We start from the raw sequence: 5203 nt of genomic DNA on the forward strand, positions 1-5203 counted from the left end.
ATGAAAGCACTTTTACAAAAACACTTTTATGGAAGCACTTTTAAAAAATCATTTTTATGAAAGAATTTTTACAAAAATACTTTTATAAAATGCTTCTACGAAAATACTTTTATAAGCCCGATGAATTTGGGTTCCCTTATGCAAGTCTAATTTATAAGCCACTGGCCCAATTCGAGTTAGCACTCTAAATGGGCCAAAAAAGAAAGTAAATTATAAAGACCCCCTCCCTATAGTATGGGGTCTTGTGACAAATGCCCCCTGCTTTCCCTTGAAATTCGCTATTATAATAATTTTTAATCCCCAAACTAATAATTATTCGAACAATTGGAAGAAAAACACTGTTCATCTTTTCGACCTCACGTACCTCCATTTCCCTCACATTTCTCCGTCTCTTCCCCTTCCCCTTTCTTTCCTCCCCTTTCTTCTTCCCGCTTTTCTCTATTTTCCGTCCTCCTGGCATGAGTTCTTCAAGGAGCGGGTGAGGATCCTCTACAAAAGGGCTCTCAAAGACACTCTCGACTGGACCGCCATCGCTATCTCTTCTACCAAGATGTAAGAGCATTTCTTCCCCTCTCGCCATCCATGATGCCTTATTACCACACATTTGCTCCATCTCTTTACCTACACTACGATCTTCATCACGTTCTCCCACAACCACAAGAGATCCATCCCTGTCATTTTTTTAATTTCAGAATTTGTTTATCTACGTTACGCAGTTTGGATTTTGTTCAGATTTCCCACAAATTATTTTAACTCTTTCTACAATTTTCAATTTCAGGCATCCGACCTCAGAGAAAAGTTCGAGGCCAACAAACATGTGGTTTGTTCTCTCGAATCCCGGAAATCAAGCTCTTTTATATTTCTAATGCTCTTTCTTATTTGTGTTTCATCAGTTTCTTGCACTCCACGCGCAAATAATGCATATTTGTGTTCTTTGTGCCGGTCTGGAATTTAGTCATACTGTTCTTTGTGCCGCTTTCCTCTGTTGAAAACAGACTGCAAGGCCTGCTCCCAGGCCTCAAAGTTTCCTTACCAACAGACTGGTGGATTATATCTTTCTCGGCAAATAGGACTTGGAATATTTATCTGATTCAAGAATTATTTCCAGTTTAAACACTCGAGTCGAGTCCCAAGCTCAGCTAACCATGAAATGATAGATAAATCCCGATTCATTGTTACCTGGCTTCTTCTCGGTTAAATCAGTTTTGTTCCACATCGTTCCCTAATATCAATGAAAGGCCTATAAAAACAAAAAACTAACTAGTACAAATGTTAATTGAGTAAGGAAATAAACCAGTTCACGCTAAATGTCCGCTTTTTGTTGAATTCTGCTTCATAGAAGAAATGGTCCCAGACAATGGAATCAGGAAATAATTCTGTTTTCGAAGTGTGGAGTCTGGAGGGAAATAAATCAGTTCATTAATGTTCTTCCGAAGACCAGAAGATTTGATCGGAAGACATGACAAACTGAACCCCAAACCTTTTAGTCTTTACAGCACACAACACCGAGGAGGGAGAATGAACAACTTGCTTGATCATTGGTAAGAAAGAGAAGGCAGTCACAAGGCTATGAGCATTCAATACAGCCGATTAACCTATATGGACACGGTGTAGCGGACAACTTAACTACGTGCTTTAAATCTGGTTCCTCATTTTATCAAAAGCTCTTCAATATCTGCGTCCATTCGAGCCCCCTTGCCTCCCCAGACAAGCATGTGGGCGTGGTCTCCCATGGAGGAACCAGTTACTTCGTGTACAGCCTTGAACCTAATTCGTTTGTAGAATCTAACAAGCTGATATTAAGAATAAAACAAATAAATAATCTAAATAAAAAAAATCCTAATGGCAAAGAGAAGAAGTGAAGATAGAGACAAGGAATTGAGGTATTATCAACAACTAAGAACCTGGAATGGTAGAGATTTGTGTCATTGATGGCAAGAAGTTCTTCTGTTCTGCAACCGCAATCGTAGCCAAACCGGACCGCAACAACTCCAATAAGCAAACCAATGCCGTATGTTGATCTCTCCATGCTGAGTGTCTCTCTGCCCAGTCTAATGGAGTCCAAGTGAAGAATTTTCCCTCCCAACCAGAGTCTTATGAGTCCTTTTGCCCTGCCAAGCTCTCTCTTGGTTTCCAAGTTGATGGCTGTAATCTGAATAAGGGTCCCAGTGTTTGGAGCTGGAGGTTAAGGTTCTGGGTCTTTGAGGATTCCATGATTTCAGACATAGTCGGTAAGATGGTTTTTCTGTCGCCACCATCGTCTTGATTGCTGCTTCCTCTGCTAGTGATATAATTGAAATTGGGTTTTGATGAAATAGGGTTGGAAGGTGTTGTCACAGGAAGGGCGGTATTTCAACAACCGAATTAGACACAGCAAGGAGTTGCGACGGCTATAGCTGAGAGGAACGAAAAACAGAGGAAAGTGGGAAGAAGAAAGGGGAAGGGGAAGAAGAGAGATCTGGGGAGAGAGAGAGAGAGAGGGGGGGGAAGGAATCTATCTGAGGTGCTGTTAGTGTATCATGAGAAGATGAACAGTGTTTTCTCCCAATTGTCCAAATGGTTATTAGGATAATATAGAGATTAAAAAATATTGTAAAACAGTGGACTTCAACCGAAGGGGGGTTTTTGTTTCATGGTCACGGTCATAGTAAAGGGGGTCTTTATCACAAACCCCATAGTACAGTTGGGTTTTTGTAATTTACCCAAAAAGAAAAACCTAGCAGAAAGTTTTTTGGGACTTCTTAGCAGCTATGCTGCTTGCCTTGCCTATATGGTTGGAGGCGGAGGTACACCCAATCACCCACCTCAAACTCCCTTTCACTCTTGTGTTTATCAGCCAACCCTTTCATCCTACTCTGTGCTTCACGCAAGTTGGTTTTCAATTCTGCTAACATGTCCTCTCTGCCCTTCAACTCTTCATCTACTGACTGCACTTTGGTGGTTCTCGGATTGTAGGTCAATAGTGTTGGGGGTATAACCCATATACTAGCTCTAGCTGAACAACTCCTAGAAGAGGCTTGTAAAGTAACATCTCCTGAGTTGTGTAAGGGTGGTTAAGGACAGGAAAGGAAATGTCCATACTTCAGTTATCCTGTCCACTACCAGAAGGATGACTGCTTTTTTTTTTTTTTTGGGGGGGGGGGGGGGGCGCGGGGAAAGGAGAAACCTTCTATAAAATCCATAGAAATATCGGCCCACACCCTCTCGAGAAATGGGTAATGGTTGCAATAACTCCAGACCCGGGGTTGGTACATTTTCTTATTTGTTTTGTTGACACACCTTACACTCCCTCACCGGGTGAGATTTCACCTCCTTACGATATCCCTTCCAGTAGCATATTCTCCTTAACCTGTGCATGGTATTGTTGAACCCAGAATGACCCCCCTGAGGCCCTGAAGGAGCTGAATGGGCTTCTTCAAATAACCTCTGCCTAAATCTGGAAGCTGAGCTCAGCATTATGCAGCCCTTGCACCATAACAATCCGTTCCTGTATTCATATTTTTCGGCCCAGAATTAGGCCCATTGTAGACTACTTGCAACAATGACTGCATCTCTGGGTTTTCTGCTACTTCTTGTTTAAGCTCTTCTATCCATGTTCAAACGGGTCAAGTAACTGCCAGCAACTCCATGTCATCCCTTCTAGACACAGAATCTGCCTCTATGCTTTCTCTTCCCCTCCTGCAGCATATTTTGAAATCATAGCCCATTAATTTTCCATTAAGTCTCTGTTGGGTAGGAGTGTGTACTTTCTGTTGTAACAGGAACCCGAGGCTTCGGCGATCGGTTTGAATCTAGGATTTACTCCCTAAGAGATATGGGCACCATTTCTGTACAGCCAAGACAACTGCAAGTAACTCTTTGTCATAGGTGGAAGTGTATATATAGGTTCTTACCCTGAAGAGCCTAGCTAAAGTAATGGGTCATCTGCCCCAACACCTATACCACTAGAATCTGTTTCCACCTCAAACAACTGTGAGAAGTCCTGGAGAGCTAAAACTGGATTTGTAGTCATGGCCTCCTTGAGTTTATTGAATGCCGATTCTGCTAGTTCATTCTATTGCCACTAGCCCTTCTTTAGCAATTAAGTTGGAGGTTGTGTTATTCCCCCATTACCCTTAAAGAATTGCTAGGCCCAAAAAATCCCCTAACCCCTTAACAGTTTTGGGCCTGGGCCAGTTTAGCATACACTGAATCTTGTCTTGATCAACTGCCACCCATGTTGCTAAGATTACATGGATGATGTACTCAATCTGCCTAGTAGTGAACTTGCACTTGCTTCTCTTCACAAACGATTGATGAAGGTTTATATCCTTGGAACTATTCTCAAATGATTGACATGCTCTTGCAGGTGGCTGTTGTACACAAGTACCATATCGTCAAAAAACACCAGCACAAATTTGTTCAAGTGCTCCTTAAAGACGTCGTTCATTAGTATCTGAAAAGAGGATGGAGCATTTGTCAGTCCAAATGGCATAACCAAAAATTCATAATAATCCTCATGAGTGCTGAATGTTGTTTTGGGTTCATCTCCTGCCTTGATCCAGATTTGATGATAGCCAGATTGGAGGTCCAAGTTTGAAAAAATGGAAGCTCCATGCATTTCGCCGAACAATTCATCAATTAGGGGCATTGATAATCTACACATCCTCCATTCCCCATCTTTCTTATTAACTAGAAGGACTGGGGCTGAAAATGGCTTGTTACTGGGCCTAATGGAGTTGGAGCTTTCTAGTTTGTTCCAACTCATTTTAGAAAAGACTTGTGGGAATGAAAGCAGATTTAGTGCTCAGAATATGATGAATAAAGATCCCTTAATTCAGTTTCATTTATGATATTTGTGATAATATTTATATGGTTACTAGTTATATAGTACTAAAAGGTTCACAAAGTTATCATTTATAGTAAGACTTTCCAAATTAAGTGAATTTGTTTGAATTGGTAGGGTTGCATCTTGTAGGGTCAACATAGAAAGGTGTTTGAATTTGAAATTGTGAGATCAATAAAATGGAGTAATGAGTAAATTAGTTAAAAACTTGAATAAAAATTGTTAAAATACTAAGGATAATAACCATATTAATCACCAATTAAATGATTCTCCCATGAAAATCTCCAATGGTATTGATTGCAACTACAAGTATATCTATGTTTGCTTTCTAATGTCCAAGAGATCATTTGGCATAAACAAGGGATTGGGAGAAATCAA

The 5203-nt window shown here is 40.7% G+C and overlaps 2 long non-coding RNA genes across 2 annotated transcripts; one reads left to right on the forward strand and one right to left on the reverse strand.

Moving 5' to 3' along the window:
- On the forward strand, window positions 1–4829 carry LOC148864914 (uncharacterized). The gene is made up of 3 exons (XR_016110076.1): window positions 1–552; window positions 779–820; window positions 4349–4829. It is a non-coding gene; the product is annotated as an uncharacterized LOC148864914 (long non-coding RNA).
- On the reverse strand, window positions 1041–2547 carry LOC148864915 (uncharacterized). Its single transcript, XR_016110081.1, has 2 exons — window positions 1905–2547; window positions 1041–1793 (listed from the first exon to the last, which is right to left on the reverse strand). It is a non-coding gene; the product is annotated as an uncharacterized LOC148864915 (long non-coding RNA).
- Window positions 4830–5203: the final 374 nt, after the last annotated feature.

Source organism: Nelumbo lutea, chromosome 3 (assembly GCF_056320005.1).
Source record: "Nelumbo lutea isolate HS-2025 chromosome 3, American lotus-T2T, whole genome shotgun sequence".
Taxonomy (NCBI): Eukaryota; Viridiplantae; Streptophyta; class Magnoliopsida; order Proteales; family Nelumbonaceae; genus Nelumbo; species Nelumbo lutea.